At 34.1% G+C, this 21072-nt stretch overlaps 1 protein-coding gene across 19 annotated transcripts in view; it reads left to right on the top strand.

Annotated features, from left to right (window-relative positions):
- The window catches only part of LOC143255657 (putative fatty acyl-CoA reductase CG5065), a 128409-nt gene that overhangs the window by 54467 nt on the left and 52870 nt on the right, over positions 1–21072 (top strand). For 2 of the 19 annotated variants that reach the window (XM_076511674.1, XM_076511677.1), the window contains one exon: positions 9620–9780. The exons of 16 other annotated variants lie outside the window; for them this stretch is intronic. The gene's annotated coding sequence lies outside the window, so the exon portion shown is untranslated. Of the gene's footprint in view, positions 1–9619; positions 9781–16701; positions 16721–21072 lie in introns of those variants that run through there. One more of the 19 variants, XM_076511681.1, reaches the window with a different exon arrangement.

Here is a 21072-nt window from a genome sequence, read left to right as displayed (position 1 = left end):
CTGAATCTCTCACACTGTTACCATATTGCGATTCTATTACAGATTTTAAATCAGTTTCATCAGCTTGTGTTAAAACATCCTTATCAACGTTCACAAAACTTTGGCCCAGGATGGCCATGTGAGTTAAGGCGTTTGATTCATAATCTGAGGGTCGCGGGTTTGAATCCCCGTCGCACCAAACATGCTCGCCCTTTTAGCCATGGGGGCATTATAATGTGATGGTCAATCCCACTATTCGTTGGTAAAAGAGTAGCCCAAGAATTAGCGGTGGGTGGTGATGACTAGCTGCCGTCCCTCTAGTATTACACTGCTAAATTAAGAAGGATAGAGCAGATAGCCCTCGTGTAGCTTTGAGCGAAATTCAAAAACAAACACAAAACTTTCCGCGTTCACAGAATCATCTGCATCAATCTTTTTAATTTCAAAAGCACTTTATTACGCATTTGATTGAATGACTTAAAAATGCAATTGCATCTAACACGTCAGTTTTCATGGTCATTTCAAATGTTCTCTTTCAGTCGTCCATATTTGCAATAATCTGCTGAAGCATCAGTTTTTTTGCATTTTAATTTTATACACTAAAATTCCATTATCTATGGCTGTAGAACTAATATCGTACATGGAGGTAGAAAGACTAAACGAACATTTGAAAGTTGAAGTTTTGGGTGAGAAGTGGCATTACCTAGGAAAAGTAGAATATTCCTATTTTCTTGTTCCAGTCTTTTGTTTAATTTTTTCCAAAATTTCTCGAATATAGCAGTTGTCATCCACGCTTCATTATTCACTTTCCATTCCACAGGTAGTTGATTCTTCCTTAAATTTTGAAACATCGCGGATTTTCACTTTCATCTATTACCCATGGAAAATTTTCCTAATTTTTAAAATTAGGGAAGATAGGAATTTATTTTTTTTTCGTGAGAATTATTTGAAGAGTAGAAGAGAAGACAAATATATATCTACAAATCATGAACCTAATTTAAGTGCAAAAATTATGACGGTAGGAAAAAAGAACAGAATATATTTAACCAATACTTGTTGTAACAAAATGTCCGAGAATTTATTAATATTTAAAGAAATTATCAATTAAATAAGAAATTAATATTTAATTAAAAACATTTTCCCGCCGTACTCAGGTTCTAATCCTACTTGTTAATAGATGAGGTAGGTGAAAGATAGTTTTCCGTCCGCGTTACACACGTTCCGCCATATAGAAAGCCTTTTATAAGAGAAATCTTAGGATAAGGCTGCAAAATTTTGATATTTCCGGCTTGTACAGGTTTTACTGTATTAACAATGTTTTATAGAAGAATAACTACTACTGTATACTTTTAATAATTTGGTTGTTTCGCTAAAGTATAGGCCTGTTCTGAATAATAGGGTTGCGATACTAAACCTAATATTGGTTACTATCGGGTGTCACTTTTTTACTTGATGTGGTTATCAAAGATTCATGATTACTAATCAGAAATACCTTAGGTGTGATAAAAAGGAGAGAACAAAAAGTACTTAGCGTGAGCTTTAAAGAAATGAAATCAAAATTGGCGGTCAAACTGGTAGCTACACTTGTAGCATAGGTCGTGTATTTTGTACACCAAGTTAAACAAAAATGTAGCTACCAATTTTGATTTCATTTAAGTCGAATTTTCTTTTTTTTTCTGCACCTTTATCCACACCTAAGATATTTTTGATTAGATGTCTTTACCTAATGTGAGAATAATAATAATAATAATAAAATGTTATATAGAAGTACCACTTACAACTCATATCTGGTGTTCTGAATTCCCTTAGGATTGTTAAATTTTTTGTTTTGAATTTCACTCAAAGCTACGCAAAGGCTATTTGCGCTAGCTGTCCCTAATTTAGCAGCGTAAGACTAGAGGGAAAGCAGCTAGTGATAACCACCCACCGCCAACTCTTGGGCTACTCTTTTACTAACGAGCATGTTTGGTGTGATGCGGATTCGAACCCGCGAACCTCAGATTACGAGTCAAGTGCCTTAACCACCTAGCCATGCCGGGCCTATTCCCTTAAGTTTTTCCTTATTGGTGCGAATTTTGTCAAATCGATATTTATTTAGTGACACGGTCCAACAACGAATTATATGAAAATACTTACACTTCCTGTTTTAGTTCTCAACAGTCATGAAGATCCCAAAATGCCCCTAGTTAGTTTTTGAGTCAGGAGAAAGATGCAGAAAATTGTATTTGTTGATTACAGAAATTAGAAATAGAGTGGAAAGTATCTGTCAAATTAAACTAGGATGGAATATTCGAAAATAACGTGAGGACTGCTATGTGAGATATATGCTTGTTTTACAGAAATACAATTCTCTGATATTTCAATGATGCTTCACGATTTTCTCTGACCATGGACTAGCGACGTATAAAATAGGCGAGTTGTGGGTTCCACCAGAGGATTTCCAAGGCCAATATCAAGGAAATTCCTAGAAGGAAAACCGTTGAATATGTTTTATATCAACCCATGTCTTTCTTCATGTAACGCAATAAATAATGATATATTTAATTTTAAAGAGCTTACAAATATATGAAATTTACTTACATGTGAAAATGAAATTCAAAGAAAGACTCAACCAATGTGAAAGTTAAGAGGGACCATGCTTTCTCTGCATGCAAGCATATATAACTAAATTGTCTTTTAATCTGAAAGCAAGTACGTACATATTTTTATTCTATTAAAGATTCTTTGGTAAACATTTATGGTTTGCACATAATAAGTTATTTATTAGTAAACGACTTTCTGGACTCCTGGAGATCAGCAATACGTCGGAGGACTTACAATGCCCAAATTTCTTGATGGACTGTTAAGTAGATTTGTACTTAACAAGCAAATGGCATTGTTGTCAAGGCTGTATTACATTTAAACACTAATCTGTCGGTTATCAATTCGCGTTGATTAGCCATATGGTCGCTGTTGTCTGTGTTCATGTGCCTTTTGACAACACGGTCAGCTTTAGGTTTGAACTTTTTTTGTTCTGTTAGATTTATATTTAAATCATGATGTACTTCGCTTTCGTAGAATTACCCAGTCATCCAATAAGATCTCAAGTCACTTTCTGTAAAAATATTTTTCATATGTATTACGGTTTTAGTTTTTCTACGTGTTTCGAAAAGCATGATGTAATAGATATTACAATAAGCTGAAACTGTGTTTAAATTTTAACAAAAACGCACAAAACGGATTCTATAAATGAATTACATGCCTCTGTTATTAAGTTTATCTACAGAACAAAATACTCTTATATCATATAAAAACTGCTTCATATCTAGTTTAGGTTAATATTCCAGTCATTCTAAGGTTTTACTCTATCCTAACTGCAACAGAAAATAACTGTTTTATGCTTGAGGGAATGTGACTTCTGTAACGTGTAAAAGATCGTAGTGCATTGGTTAGAGGAAACCTCCGAAGAATGAAAAATAATTGTCACCTGTACAATCAAACTTGACCTTTAACTTCAAAAAGGGATCAAGATAGACTACTACTATATAATTTATTTTACTTCAGTTCTATTTCTATATGTTAGAAAAAAACACACACATTAGATTGTCGTTTTACTTGTATCAATCAAAAGTGATGATAATTTGTATTATAGAGACAGCTCAGCTTTACCACCAAATGCTGTTCCATTGACTTGTATTTACTTCTAAAGTGTTGAAGGAATTGTTCAAGTACGAAGTATGCAGTTATCTACTTGTTATTTTTGGCTTATCACTCATGCTCTGAGAGCCACAGAAACCAGTGATCGCAAATACAGTCTCAGCTTAACTAATACTATATGTCCCAGTGGCAATCGGTGAAGTCCAGAAAGTACTCATTGGTGATGTACTTATTTATCATATCTCGCAGTCATAAGGGTGAATTGCATACAAGGATATTTCTACTCTGCACCCTGCTTACATCACGAGAAAATATGGACAAACAACCATTATGTTCTATGAATATAATAATGCATCCACAATGTAAACTACTTGTTAAAGAATAAAAAGAGGCAAAGTTGGAACAACTATGACATCCACTGTTGCAGTACTAACAAGACAAGATACTTTATTTTAATATCCATACCAGCCCTCTTGAGATACAAGCCCGATTTGTTCTTACATATTGAATTATACCAACATCTTTTGGTGCATACTGTTAAGTGATAGAACAATACTTCCCATTTCTAAAAAATCAAAAAGGGAATTTTCCTTAAAATGTTTATTAGCAGCAATGTCTTCTGTGAACAGACGTAAATGATTACGATTCACAAATATTATGTTAGTAGTACTGCAGTTTGTTTCTTTAAGCAATCCAGACAAAAGCTTGCTTTATGGTTCCAGCCCTATTCTTATGCTGTTTGTGGAAAGTTTAAATGCTCTATCAGCTTTTAGCACAATTATGTTGCTTTGTGAGATGATGAACTCACGACTAGCTTTCTCATTAACATTGGTATGGGAACTGTTTGGACTATCATGACAGCTGACTGTCCAATATGATCTTTTCTACTTCATCCACTTCCCAATCTCTACATTTACTGTTTAGGCTGATTTCCACAGACGTCAGTAACACCAGCTGTTTATTTTATAACGGGACATATGAAATCTGGTGCTGATGAATTATCTTTACTCTGCACAACCTTATTACATCTCATAAGCCTTTGATAGATGGCTGATGTACGTACTATCATCAATCTTAAACACATGCTTTGTATCTTTTCAATGTTATCTAGTTATGTAACGTACTAATAATTGGAAATGCATGAGATGTGATAGAACAGATAAGAATTTGACAAAATATAAATATGAAGCACGTGATAATCTTCAGTTCTCTTTTCTTCTGCAACTTTAAGTGAATTTGTAGCTCTTGTTACCATGGTGTTAATGTGGATGGTGAAGTTGATTTGTCTATCAAAGGTTACTTCAGGTATTTTGGTATGTTTTTTTTCTAGTTGGATAGCAGTTTCAACAAACGACGTTGATGGTTTTTTTTCGTCATCATGTCTGTGGTTAAGTGTGCAAAACATGGATGTTTCTTTAGCAGAATTGATAAATATATTCCTGTGTACCATTTGTTCATCCTGAAAAGAGATGATTGCATATTGCTTTTGATTCCAATCTTGCTATAGACTCTTTTGGACATGAGAATGTCATCAGAAAGGTTAGGACACAACATATATTTATTTTTTCTTTTTCGTAAAACAGAATATACACAGGGTGTAGACGTTGGAGAGGCCTAACAAGAGTGCTGATCTTGAGGCAGACCAGTACTGATGGTGATCCAGTGTGATTACTATAGGTCTGACATAGCCAGGTGGTTAGGGCGCTCGACTTTCTCTCTCTTTCTCTCTGGTATTTGGGTATATTTATTTGTATACCCAGGAGGGTTAGGTACACTAGACCTCTTCCTCCTTCCATGACTTTGTTGAAGTGGCCAGATTAATATATTTCGATTAAATACTGAATGGCTGGAGTGATATCATAAATTTAGTCAGGTCCTTTTCAGGACAATGTCCATTTATATTGTTCTTTGATTTTTTTATTATTTTTCAAATAAGTCTAGAACATAGGTGGCCTGTTTTATTTTAGCTCTATTCTATTATTACTATTATTATTATTATTTTAAATGATTTTATCTTAATGATCTAATGTGGAAATTTAACGGGGAGAGGTGTTTAGATCTCTCTTCATCATATATGCAATATCTGTCTAGTTCGCATAACAACTCATTTTTTCGCCAATTTTTATCAAAATATTTTATTGTACTATGTAAAAGTCTATATGGTATTGTTTGTGTGTCTGAGTAATTATGCATGAACTTTGATGAAGTGGTTTTAGGTACTCTGTATGCTGATGTAATTAGTGTATTCTGTAATGTTTGGAGTTTGGTTTGAATTTGTTTCACACTTACATTGATCCATGCAGGAGCTGCATAGTCTATTACAGGTCTAATGTATGTCTTGTATATTTTAATGATGTTTTCTGGTGTTGTTCCATAGTTTTTACCAGCTAGACTCGTAGCATAGTTTATTCTTCGCCACATTTTAGTTTTTATGTTATTTACATGTTTTATCCATGTAAGTTTCAAATCATATGTTAATCCTAAAAATTTTGCAGATGTAGCAGTCTGGAGGAGCTCTCCATTCATATATATTTGGGGTTGAGCTTTTTGATATTCCGTAGATTTTGAAAATATTACTAATTGCGTCTTCGCTGTATTTATTTTAATTCTATATTTTTCGCAATATTCACATAATCTCTTTAGTTGTGGTTGTAAGTTAGTGGCTGCTATTTCTGGTGTAGGGGCACTTTTCCAAATTGCTACATCATCAGCGAACTGAGACGCGTATCCATGGTTTGGGTCTTTAAGTAGCATATTATTTACATACATGATGAAGAGAATAGGGCTAACTACTCCTCCTTGAGGGACTCCAGCTTCTGGAATGAAGAACTCCGAGAAAGTTCCCTCTACGTTTACTCTACATTTTCTATTTTCCAAAAAGTTTGATAACCAGCGAATAATTCCTCGCGGTAGTCCCATTTCATACATACGGAACCGAAGACCATTGTGCCATACAGTGTCGAATGCTTTCTCGATATCGAGGAAGCAGGCGACAGTGCATTCTTTATTATTAAAGCTGTTTATTATTGTTTCAGTTAACCTAATTAAGTGATCTGTTGTTTGTCTATATTTTCTAAATCCGTTTTGTTCTTCTGGTAATTTTGAATTAATCTCCAAAAATGTGGAGAGTCTGTTGCTTATTATTCTTTCGAGAATTTTACCTACACATCTGGTCAGGCTGATTGGTCGATAACTGTTTGGTTTATTGGCTGGTTTTCCTTCTTTGTGGAACATTAAAATATTAGCTTACTTCCAAGAAACTGTGATGTATCCAGAGTAAAGAGATAAATATTGCTAATAGGTGGTCAAATAATTTTGGAGTGCCTTTTTTGAGAAGTATTGTTTGTATTCCATCATTTCCAGGTGCTTTGTTTTTTTGTATTTTTGATTGCTTGTTCAAGTTCATTTAGTTTGATTTTTTTGGTGAGTAGTAGGGTATTGTAGTCATATGTATTGTTAGTGTTGCTGTTTTTAGTGTCGACTGGAAAGTGTGGTTTATATAATTCTATGTTATTTGTTACGTGGCACTTGACTCGTAATCTGACTGTCGCAATTCGAATCTCTGTCTGAACAAACATGATAACCCTTTCAGCTGTAGGGGCATTATAATGATATGGTCAATTTCACTATTCTTTGGTAAAAGAGTAGCCCAAAAGCTGGCGGCGGGTCATCATGATGATGACTAGCTACCTTTCCTCTAGTCTTACACTGGGACAGCTAGCGCAGATAGCCCTCTTGTAGCTTTGCGTGAAATTCAAAACAAACTGATTGCCATCTTACATGCTTCATAATGCAACTTCTGGTAAGTAATACGGATACAAGCAATATTAAACATTACATCAGTGTACATTCTGACCATCGTGTCAGCAGGAATGGGTAGCTGGACTGCATTATAGGCATCTTCTAGATCAGTGGTCGGCAACGAAATCACCTGCAGCAGTGATTTGGCTTATTTGTCAAAAGTTCGCTTATGTTACCCGTGTGGGCACAATGACTTGCTCAGTTCAGTTTTTTCAGCGATTTGAGAATAGTAATAGTATTTTTTATTCTAAACAATGGATACATTTTCCTTGCCCCATCCCTCTACTCCTACCCCTTTTGCTAGAAACACAGACTTGTAATAATTGCAGTGCTCCATTTAGCACGTTAAAGTAACAACAGTAGTTAATACCACTAGGGACTCCTGAAATAATGGAATTATTATGTAGATACATATTAAAATCTTATTAGTTTTAGTTAGGGAACTTTTTGGTTAGGCCTTATTATTGGTATTAAGAACTTACATAGTACCTAAACTTATCGTGTTTACTATGACATTATTATTAACTTTAGATGGTTAGTTTTACGATTTACAACTAAGTTACGTTTTTATATACAAAGTCACTCATAAGTCTAGGCCTATTATAGACTAAATAAAATGAAAATAGATCTAGAACGAGTTTGATTACTTTCATGGCTGTGTATGGGAATTACTTTGGATCATCTGTACATTGGCAAGTTTATTGGACGTTATAAGCAACGTTTTATTCGTACATGAAAAATTTACGAATATCACACATATTCATCAACAACACGTGTGCTGTAATATGATTCATACTTCACCTATAGTATTAATATTGGTGTACAATATTTCCAAGTTTTTTCCGAAGTTGCATATTGGTAAATGCTCGTATAGATTGTGTCTGAGTAAGCCTATATCTGTAGTAGCCGTTCGTCCAATAGTTTTGGATATTGAAATTAAAAAATCAGATTTTTTGTTTTACTAATTTATTTCCTTTTCAGTTAACGGAAATCTGTCATCCCTATCATCAGGTACATCATGCTACTACATAAAGAGTAAAAAACAAAATAGAAGGTTCGTGTTTTTAAGGCTAATATCTGCAGTGTCAGCTTAAGATGTATTCAGCTACAATCGTAAACGGATAAGTTCATTTATAAAACGTGGTCAGGTAACAAGGGGTGGAAAGTAAAACGCAAATGAGGGATTACTTAAGTTAAATAAGCATACATGCTAATAGGACATATTGATTGAACCGTTGTTTTCTATTCAAATTCGATTCTATGTTTGTTCTTGCATTAATTAAAATCCTTAAATTTTTACATTTTAGTTTTCGTTTAGTTTTTTTCTGGGTATATTTTACTGCTACATTTTAGTTTTCGTTTAGTTTTTTTCTGGGTATATTTTACTGCAACTAAAACTAACTTATATGGCAAATCCCATCTTTATCTTCAGTCTTTTTAAGATCTTTGAGTGGGATTTCGGGAGAAAATTTCAATTAAAGGGTTAAAAGTTGCACTTATTCTACAAAACAAAATTGTCAACTATCTACAAACACTCAGAGATCTTAAAAAATTGAAACTAAAGACGGAATTTACTAAATCAGTTTTAGCTGAACTATAATGTAAACAGGACAAACAAGAAGGAAACTAAAAACGAGATTTAAAGAACAGCAGTGTGATATAAAAACATAACAACGTAATATACTGTAATGCAGCTGAGCGTTTCTGCAACTGTGATTATAATTATGACGGAAAAGTGGAGTAAATTTATGTAAAACAAACACGTGAGACCAACCATTCCTTATTCCTGGTTCTCGCGACCCCCTTTTTTTACATAGTTATTGGATATTTTTCTCCGGGTTGACTGAAGGATTTTCCCCACTCCTCATAAGATCTTCTACGTACATAAAAGACACCTTAACCTTACGTTTGTAACCATTAACGGTTATTTAAAGCTTATGTTCTGTTTCAAGTGTGATATACCTTCTTACTATATTCCACTTAATAACCAGATCCTCTGTACAAACTGTTATTGACTAAAAATCAATAAACGAAACTGCGTCTCTTATTGAGGATTTACACTTCACCATCATGTTGACTGAAATCACTTTCAAGTTGTGGGCCAATAATTTTTTTTTTTATTAGTTTGAATTAACAAAAACCAAAAGCTTTAGATGATGTGTGTTGAAAATATTAAAATGTACCATATAATGATTCTTTGCAGCCGAGTGAGCATGACTGAAAATAATTTCCGGTAAATTATATTTATATACTGTGAAGATGGTGGGTGCAAAACCATATGGAAAGAAAACAAGAGCACATGGTACCTGTTGACCGTTGATGACAACAGACGTAGAGTAAATAATTTTTTGGAGTTAAGCAAAAGTGAGTTCAAGGTTTTGTGCAAATAGTAAGTCCACTAACTATTAAAAGCAAAAACTACCTCCCGCAAGGTAGCATGGCATGTCCTGGTGGTTCGTGTGTTCGAATCCCCGTCACTCCAAACATACTCGCTCTTTCAGCCGTGGGGGTGTTATAATGTATGGTCAATCCCACTATTCGTTGGCAGAAGAGTAACCTAAGAGTTGGCGATGGGCGGTGATGTTTAGTTGCTTTTTTACTAACCTTAAACTGCTAAATTAGGTACGGCTAGCGCAGATAGCTCTCTTGTAACTTTGTGCGAAATTCAAAATAAACACACAAACCTCCCGCAAGGTTGTAACGTCATTTTTTATTTTTGCTACTGGTGATTCATAAGCTAGCCTTGTTTGTCTTCATTGTGAGTGTCTAAATCAGTTATCAGTTTAGTCATACAAAACGTATATAAAGCTCCTATTCAATATATTGCAGTAAGTGTTTTTAAAATTACTTTTATAGTTTATTGTGATGACAATGTGAAATGGTGCCAACTGCAAAAGAGAATACATAATACGTAACTGTGTGTTGGCGTTGAGGTCCCATTTACCATCACTGCTGTTTTACATGCCAGCAACTGCCCAACATGTATTATGTTTTGGGTCTTAAAGCGAAAACTCAAATAACAACGTTTTTGTTGGCAGAACGTTTCCAACATTCAGCGAAATACTAATACATTATATTGAAGTAGCGATAGACTGAAATATTGGTGTTGTATATACCTACCTTTAGGTAAATGTTATCAGAGTTGGTTATAAGCAAAATTCTGGTCTGTGCTGATTTTGTAATTGCAATGTCGATTTTGCACCCTTTATGCTTAGCATAGGCAAATCCAATTGTATGTTTTCTTATTTTGCAGAGGATTACAAAATAATTTACTGCTTAGGGTGATAAACCCCAAAGGCCATCATTGCATGTTACATACTCAAAGACTAATTTTCTAACTAAATTACTGTGGAACCATAACAACTGTATTTCTGAATTTTTTTAAACTAGAGTTTGAATGAATTTTAGTAGTATTTTGAGACCTAGCCATTGAAATTTGTCCCCTAATTGCCACAGTGGTTTGAATAATTTAAAAATGGTGCTCATAAAATAGGTTAGAGTAAATATAGCATGTAAAAGCTGTGTAATTATCGTAAATCATAATTTTATGGAGAACTGTTTGCACTAGACAGTAGTTAGTAAAATTTTCATGCCAACACAGGAAAAGAGTAAGAAAAATCTTAATATACTGCACTTTCAAGTGAAAAAAAAAATTGTCCAAGTATAATATCTGATAATCCATAGATTATTTATATTTATATTCCAAAGAGCATATTCAAAGATATTTCACAATTCATACTAACTTGTATTAATATTCAATGTAACCTTTACCTAAGTGTAACAAGTACATTTTTATAACCTTTAAAAATATATCATTACTATATATAAAACATCTGCAAGAATATTTAGAAATATTATCTAAACATACCTTGTTACATATTCTAAGGTAGTTATGTGAAGGTGAAATTATCATTCATTTTAAGTGTCACACTTGAAACAACATAAGTATTTGCAGTATGAGCCATTACAATAGATACATATTATGGTACATTGTACAAAGAGACGAATATGTTGCAAAAGTAATTTTAAAATTTTAAAAATGTGTATCTTAAACCAGGCAGTTGTTTTACAACCTTTACACCACATTTTGAGAAACAAAAATTCAAAGTATTAATACCGTAGCCAGATCTGTTTTCCTAGTGTTAATTGTCTAGTACAAGTTTTGATAATGATGCTGCTACCTCGCCTGAGACAACACCATCTTAACAAGGCTTTCTAGCCACATAGCAGTGATCTGATACATAAATGTCTATTATTGTTGACTGTGTCAGCAGATTTATGTTTGATACTACTGACTTTTTAGCCCAATAAATTATTATAAAATATGTGTTAATGAAGTAATATGATCATCTGAGACATTAATAAACCAATGAAATGCTAGGGTATGCTGCTCACTTCTACATAAGAATTGCTTAGAGTTTTACTTTTGTCAATAGTCTTTAAGATACATCTTGTGTTACCAAGACTGCATATCTTTATTTTATTACATAGCATAACATTTAGGACAACTTGGGACCTATTGATCCATTGTGGCTGTTCCATTTGCTATAAGGAACTAAAATTATTAATGAATAAATTTAAAGAAAAGAAAAAAAATCTTAAAGCCAGCCACTATCATTCATATATTTATCAAGCTTTCTCTTAAACTCACTTAAATTTATTGAATCCACAGTATCCAAATGCCAACCACCCTGTTAGAAAAATAAGACCTTTTTCCTTTGTGGTTTGGCTCTGTGACTTCCAACTCTATATGCTTGAGATTAAAATCACTCATAATTATTACTTTATTAACAGCTAAAATCTTAATTTCATTGAAATGTTTCTCAATTTCATCAGTATCATCTGGTAGTCTGTAGCAAATTCCCACTGAAAGCCTTTTCCCTTTATATCCACAAATAGAAACCCAAGTGGATTCACTCTCTTTGTAGTTACTTTTGATATCCTTAACTTCAGTGAGATGTAACTCGCATTTTACACGTAAAGCCAATCTTCTCCTGTCTTTAGTACTCTATTAAATAGCCTAAACCCTGAACTTCAAAGAAATTTATGTCAACAAAATAATCTACATTCAACTATTTTTCAGTTATTTCCTATTATATCAAAATCCCCTATTCGTACCAGTGCTCTAAAGTCATCTATTTTATTCTTTTATTGCTAGCATTACAATAGTAACAAATAATCCTGTGTATATGTCATTTATAATATTATAAACACAAGTGTGACCATCAGTAACAATATTTGTTCAGGCCAAAATGATGCCATTGCATTAGATGTGTGCTTGTGACATTTGAATTGGATTTAGTTCCAACCACTGTCCAAATGTATAATGTGTTGTGTCTGAATGTATTGGGAAACATAATTCATCTCTGAACAAAACATTGGCTAATATGCAATTTTACTAATAGATGTGTTTTTGACAACATTGTAGATGGGTTGTTTTGTGGCATTGCATTAGAGAACTGTGTACAATTAATTATCTTATGTGAGGGTAATCCCTGAGAAACTTGTTTCTTGGTGTTTACATGATGACAAACTTTCCACTTGCTGCTCTGAACCATTGATTAAGTTGTTGTACTGAACTTATGTTTTCAATTACTTGTCTTCTGCAGGGTTTTTTGACCATGTTGTGCTCTATCCAGGTCTCTAGCCAACTTTATTGGTGATCTGAAATAAGTCATTCTGCTAACCACACTTTGTGAGACTGCATCTAGTATACAATGATTTGTTACATTTGACCAGCATCTATCCAATATTGTACTTCACATTATTGAAGTGTACAAATGTCTGCTTTGGGATCTTGCCACGTTTTAATATGAATCCAAGGTTCCATGGTTCACACCCCATCACCACAAAATAAATAAGTCACTCCTATATATTGAAAATGTTAATATCACATTACATGACAGTCACCTGGCAATTGTTTAGTGCAAAATATAACTCAAGGATGGCATTTATTTAATAACAGTAGGAGTTGCCTTGTTGTAGACAGAATATAGAAATCTCTAACGATCTAATTGTTGTTTTGAGTAATATACTATGACTTTAACTCTTCATCTCTCAGAAATAAATATAGGTTATTTTGAAGTATTTTTGAAAATTGTGATAAAAGTTTCTTGTATTAAGCAAGATTTCTGTGTGAACAGGATATACTGAACTTTGTACTCACTTAATTCCTGGATGGTTATTTATTATCAGAACTAGTGTAATTTTGTCATTCTCTGTATGTGATAAGTATATTAGATAATTTGTTGTATAAGTTTTTGCAACATCTGACTTACTATTCATAAAGAGAAAATTCATCCCTTCATTTTTATATGAAAAACCTGTTTTTTTATATAGGTGGTAGGATATTCTGAACTTGAGTATAGCCTTAAACAGAGTTAATAGCTTGTAAGAATTGTACTTATTCTTGTCAAATGTAGTTATCAATCTTGCCTTATGTATGTCATTTTACTTTAAAAAGTTTCTAACAATTAAGTAAATTACTATCTTACCATAATGGATGTAGTGTGTATATGTATGTGACCAAAATAATACAATGTGGCACCATTTATTGATTGGCACCACAAAAATCTCTAAAAATTTCACATTTTCGATATTCAAGATTCAGACAATTACAAAAATAGTTACAGTATGTGTAACAATCATTTCTTTATACAGAACCACAATTTTAAATAAAAGTTCCCTTCTCAGAACAATAATACGACTTTCGTGAGGACTGTGACTATTTGTTTATATCTTTGTTGATGCAATTTGTAAATATAGTACTGAGAATGGAGATTGTGAAAACTTGTATTTTCAATAAAGGGTACCGATTTCATGCAATTATTATCGGTTCATTTTGCATGAGTGTTGTGCATTTAGAAATACATTAGACCGAACGAATAATAAATGTCGTGCTCGTGGAAGGTTAGTTTTTCCTCTGCATTAGTATATGAATAAAGGGATACATAGTGTTAATTAAGTGGTGTTGATATTGATATTAATTGTGTATGATTTTTGTTTGTTTGTTTGTTTTGGAATTTCGCACAAAGCTACTCGAGGGCTATCTGTGCTAGCCGTCCCTAATTTAGCAGTGTAAGACTAGAGGGAAGGCAGATAGTCATCACCACCCACCGCCAACTCTTGGGCTACTCTTTTACCAATGAATAGTGGGATTGACCGTCACATTATACACCCCCACGGCTGGGAGGGCGAGCATGTTTAGCGTGACGCTGGCGCGAACCCGCGACCCTCGGATTACGAGTCGCACGCCTTACGCGCTTGGCCATGCCAGGCCAATTGTGTATGAACACGTAAATATTACGTTCAAATGCAGTAGATTTCCTTCAAAGGTAATTGTTTTTTATAATTGGCTTTGCTTTTTCCTCCAGACTATCGCGCCACTCATGAACTGGCTATGGTTGCTATTAACTTCAAGTTTTTGTTTTGCCCCATTTTTCTTTTATCTATGCATCATTTATTGACCGGAATTTTCCTTATATGTTTTATTTTTTTATTATTGTGACTCGGCCCAGCATGGCCAAGCGTGTTAAGGCATGCGGCTCGTAATCTGAGGGTCGCGGGTTCGCATACCCGTCGCGCCAAACATGATCGCCCTTTCAGCCATCGGGGCGTTATAATGTGACGGTGAATCCCACTATTCGTTGGTAAAAGAGTAGCCCAAGAATCGGCGGTGGGTGGTGATGACTAGTTGCCTTCCCTCTAGTCTTACACTACTAAATTAGGGACGGCTAGCACAGATTGCCCTCGAGTAGCTTTGTGCGAAATTAAAAAAAAACAAATAAACAAGTATTGTGACTCACGGGTGTTTTCACGAGAGGATGGTGTGAGAACAGAACAAAATTCAACCGCAGGTCATCGTTACATTAATGAAATTGTAGTTTAACTGAATTCTCTTGTGCACACTAAGTTAAAGATATTTTACTGTACATTTTTGCGCAAAGAGCAACTTTTCTAAACACTATATTTTGATGTTTAGCGAAAAAAAACAATGAAAACAGTTAGTATGAAAACATTAATAAACATTAATGCAATAAAAATCACTGTAGAATAAATTGTGTAGACCTTACTGGCCTTTTCAACTTATTTTTCTGAACTTTTCATGCAGAAAATTGGTTGTTGGTAATTTGCCGCTTACAGTTTCTCTCATACTATATGAGTTACAAAAACAAGCAAACAAACAGAAGGAAATATCACGAATATTGCAATTAATCCAGTTGATAATCTTTTTCTGTTTTCAGTGTTTTAACTAAGTGATGTAGCACACAAAAACGACCAAACAGGCTACTCAGTGTGTTGGCGAACATGCAATATGTACACTGTAGAATTATGTCGGCACATACTGTCAAGCCTACAAAATATTTTCATGGCAACCATACTTAACCTTAAACTTTATTAAGTTGCCAGTAAAATGTGTAGTTTCATTTACTAATTATTATCATCAATACAGCATCTTGTTTGAGTTTAAAATCAGCTTTATTTGAGCGCCTGATAAATAGGTGTTTAAAAAAAGGTTATTATTTTCAACCTTGCAAGTAAACCCAGTCTAAACTTCTTAGTGCAAAGATGAGCTAAAATACCCAATTACTCTCGACTGTTTAGCATACCCAAGTTCATATTGTGCGTTTGTTATTACACTTGACTTTCCCCGTCTACCATGGATATTAAAACCCGGTTTTGTACGTTGTAAGACCGCAGACATACCGCCTTTCCGCTGAGGTTCAACTCTGTACGATTCGTATATATTTACCCCAAATGTTTCAGACATTCTGTTACCCTGATGTGGACCTCATCATATGCTAACAGTATAGAAATGAGTCGAGAACATGAGGTTAAAAATAATACTGTTTTTGTTTCACGTAATACATTTGTTATGACAATCATTTGATCTCTTCATCACTTTTATTATGTCCGTATGACTATATATAGGTACTCTTTACTTCATTTCATTTGTTTATTTTAACACTGAGTTGAATTAATTTAATATGACTGATTTAGGTTTCTAGACTCAGTTATCACATGACCCATCCTTTTTAACCTTTTTATAAGAACCTGTCTTAAAAACTGTTACAGTTTATTAGCAGTTGATGTGTTCGGAGGAAAACGAATTTCACAATAGAAAAGTAATATAAACAACATTGTTTGCTTATTAGATAAACGTTTCGAAATTTTATGCGTATTAGAAATTGTGTAATTTAAACAAAGACTCTGTTGCTCAGTGTTAGTGAAAGTTTGATGTGGAGGGTTTCTTTAATCAGTAACTGCAGAACAGTGTTAGCTTTGCAAAGGACATTAAAATTAGGTAGGTTAAGTTCAAGTTCTGTTTCTTCACCGTATTGGCACATAGAGGCTCTAACTAATAATTGGTATTTAGTTTTGCCAGTATAGGAGGCCTTACAGTCTCTACACGTGTAAAGTATCAGGTCATCCCATAAGTAATGTCTGAAAATTTAATACAGAAAGTGCATCATCATTTCTGTCTTTGTAGAATGCTTCAATGACTAAAATATGTAGTAGGACGTGTATAAAAATTTTCAGACAAATAAAGAAAACTAACCCACCTCCATTTTATCAAATCATTAATCAAATAAACCCTTATGAAGATGGATATGTTTGAGAAGCACATCAAGCATATAATACTTTATCAGTTTAAAAAAGGCATTAGTGCAGCAGAAACTATACGAAACATTCAAGATGTTTATGGTGCGGAGTCTCTTAATGAAAGAAAATGTCGAAGGTGGTTTTAGAAGTTTAGATCAAGTGACTACAGTGTAATTGATGCGTCACGTTCAGGTCATCCTGTTAAGTTTAATGATTACTTGTTGCTGGCTGTACTTGAGGAAGATTGTGCTGTAACAATTGAAGAACTAGCACAAAAACTTAATTCAAACCATTTAACAGTTCACCATCATCTGCAACACCTTGGAAAGGTGTCAAAACTTGGAAAATGGGTCCTCCATGATTTGACAGAAGCCAACCTCAGAGCAAGAGTGGACGTTTGCACTTCTCTGCACTCTCGTGAATGTAATTCACCTTTTTTGGACAGTTTAGTGACTGGAAATGAAAAATGGATATTTTATGAAAATGTTAAGCGCCGCAGATAATGGCTCGCTGCAGGTAAACTCGTTAAAGCAAGTCCAAAATGGACCTCCACCCTAGAAAAGTCTTGTTGAGCGTTTAGTGGGATATTGTTGGTGTGATTCACTTTGAGTTGCTGCCACTCAATGTAACGATTACATCAGACTTCTATTGTCAACAGTTAGAGCGCTTGAATGTTGCACTGAAAGAAAAGAGTCCTGCTTTGATCAATCGTAAAGGTGTTGTGTTACACCAGGATAATTGACAGCCCCATACAATAAGGATCGCATCTGCAAAGATTGAATAGTTAGACTGTGAAAAACTTCCACATCCTCCTTATTCTCCAGACCTTGCCCCATCTGATTATTATCTATTCCGAAGTTTTCAGAACCATCTTGATGGAAAAGAGCTTGGAATACATGAAGATTTCAAAACTACCCTCTCTACATTCTTTTCCTCCAAACCCCAAGAATTTTATAGAAATGGTGTTCAGAAGCTTGTGAATCGTTGGCAAGAAGTAATTAATAATAATGGAACATACATTATTGATTGAATAACATTAAAAGCATTTGAAATCCTTTCTCTTTTTCTGAACCTAAAATCGGACATTACTTAAGGGATGACCTGATATATACAAGCGAAGAAGGAGAAATTGAGAGAAGGTATTTAGTATAGAAATAATCTTGTATACGAGATATGATTAAAAAAGTAATATGAAATGAAGTTTAACGGTTAATTACACGTTTAATTTGATTTTTCAAAGTTTGTTTATGCATGTATGTAAGACAAGAGTATATAGTAAGTTTGTGTACAGTTGGTAGTCTGGATATATTAGTGACTTTCTTAGTTAGAAAAGTATTAGTAAGTTTGTAATAGATGTGGTTAGCCATTATGTTTTAAAGTACCCTGTATGTACGAAATTTCAGAGTGTAAGTTAAACTACGGAGAACACAAGTTATAAGTTCTGTTTAATATGCATGTTACCAGATTTCTTTTGTATGTAAACGGAATAAAGCTGTTAAAGTATATTAAAAGTTAATAAACATCTTTTTGTCTGAAAAGGAGAAGGACAAATTCACTGGTATTATGATTAATGAGGATGTCTGAAAAAAACATGAATTATTATTATTTTCAACCTTACAAGTAAACCCAGTCTAAACTTCTTAGTGCAAAATACCCAATTACTCTCGACTGTTTAGCATACCCAAGTTCATATTGTGCGTTTGTTATTACACTTGACTTGCCCCGTCCACCATGGATATTAAAACCCGGTTTTGTACGTTGTAAGACCGCAGACATACCGCCTTTCCGCTGAGGTTCAACTCTGTACGATTCGTATCTTGCGTATGCAGTTTGATTGTTGCAGAGATACCAACTATTTCAAATGACTGAGCGTAATGATTGTAGACAGAGCCCTTTATCATTTGCGGATATTAGGCCCGACCAATGTTTCTAAGCTGTTTATTATTATATTATTATTATAACTATTATTATTTATTATTGCTATAGTTTGCTTATTCATGACTCTGTTTTGTGTATTTAATAAATAAATTTAAAAAATTCTTTTGAAATTATGTCTTATTTAGTTCAGAGTGACAAACATACTGCTAAAACCACATTGAACATGCACAAACAGTAAGCAGAAAAATCCTTTGTGTAAGGACTAGTTTATATCATGTTTATGACACGTATTGTAATAGTTTTGCAGCTGTTGCAGCCTTTGCTTTCATGAGAATGTCTCTGGATGGTTGGAAGTTATGACAACATTGTTCATTTGACTGCATACACATCTTGTGTGTTATAATACTGCTCAAAACTGAGGTACTCAAGTTTGGTCTGAACTTGCTTTTGTTTTTAGTCACAAAACTAAATTTCATTTCACTGTCAGCATTAGAATGGAAGATTGTAAGAATTCCAAGCATAACCCTACACAGAATGTCATACTTCTGGTTGCCATTTCCATCCTTAACTAGATAGCTGAACCCAAAACTTGTCAACATTAAACTGAAGGACAGTTTCTGAGAAAGTATCAATTTTATAGTTCAAATATTGCCCTTCCAACTTGTCAATAGTGTCGTGCTCATGTGTATTGGCAAGGACAGAATAACTGTCTGTGAAGAGAAATATTTGCTGACTTTCAGTTTTGGATTAGCAACCTCTGTGTGAATCAGAAGTTCATCATTTAGAGGGAAATGTTTCATCATGTAATTTGTAGCTGCAATATAGTATTTCTTAACACTGGTGTAGAAGGTGATCAGGTCCAGGTCCTTTTCATATTTAACAATGTATTCCTTGGCAGCATTTCCAATAGAAACTGTCTCATCAGATTTGTGTAAGTATTCATTATTGTAGTCAAGTTCAGTGATGTTGCCTTCAAGTAATTCTGGCTTGATGTATTTAACAAGTATATTTTTAACTTGTGTAATCAGAGTTCTATGCATAATGTGTATGCAAGGTTGTTCTCTTTGCAATACCAAAGTGGCTTGCTCAAATAGAGGAATTGCAGACTGAAGAAAAAGACAAAATAACAAGTTCATTTTGTTGTTCCAGAAAACTGTTAACTTATCTAACTTGCTCTGCGCACAACTTTTCTTGGTTACTTCCTTGCTAGTTTTCATTTTCTTCTCTTTTTTTCATTGATTGTCTTTTCTTTAGTTCAAGGTCAGACTGCCTAAACATATATTGAGTTATATCAAATGTTTCTTTGTCTGCTTTTGGAGACTGTTGTCTTGTGTCCCTGTGTGGCTGAGAGGATGTCTTGACTGTGTCCCTGTGTGGCTGAGAGGGTGTTCTGACTGTTAAAGTCTTGCTGCCTGACTGAGCTGCACGTTTAGATTTTTTTGAATCTAGTTTTTTTCTTTTCACAGTGAAAATACTTCTTCAATGGCTTCCACATGTCCAATATTCTATTAAGGCACACCCCAAGTGATAGCCATCTTGTGTTAACAAGTTGTAGAATTTTTCTTGTTTCTTTGTCATACAATCTTTGAAACTCTTTGAAATGTTGTTTTCTGCTTGCACTTTTGTCCAGAAAATAGTAGATATCTATCAATATATCAGAAGCTGGGCAGGGCAGTTCTCTGGAAGCTTTCTGGGCAACAATATTCATGAGGTGACAGGCACAGCCCGTGAAGTAAATGCTAGACTGTTGTCTTGAGATGTGTCCCATCGCACCTTTACCCATACCAGACATAATTGAGGCATTGTCTGAAGAAAAACTAAGACAGTTTTCCCATGGAAATTTTCTTTTTGTCAGTTCGTGGTCCAAAAGCTTGAAAATATTCTCTCCGTTGAAGCGTCTTTCCAGCATTGTCTAAAGAGAACAAACAATTTTTCCAAGCAAAGGGTCAAGATATCGTACAACCACTGGATGCAGTTTTGAGTCATCCATGTTTGTGGATCCATCTGTGGCTAAACTGTAAACACTGTTAGTAAGTATGCTTGAAATCATTTTGTCATCTTCGCAACCCAACATTTGTATAATGGCTGTAGTTTTGGTTCTAGCACAGCCATATTTTTTCGCTATATCAGAGTCTGGGAACATTTTTCTGAATAGATGTCCTGCATGATCGGCTA

This window comes from Tachypleus tridentatus, chromosome 7 (genome assembly GCF_004210375.1).
Source record: "Tachypleus tridentatus isolate NWPU-2018 chromosome 7, ASM421037v1, whole genome shotgun sequence".
Taxonomy (NCBI): Eukaryota; Metazoa; Arthropoda; class Merostomata; order Xiphosura; family Limulidae; genus Tachypleus; species Tachypleus tridentatus.
Note: the sequence above shows the minus strand (reverse complement) of the source record. Positions and strands in the feature narration are given on the sequence as shown.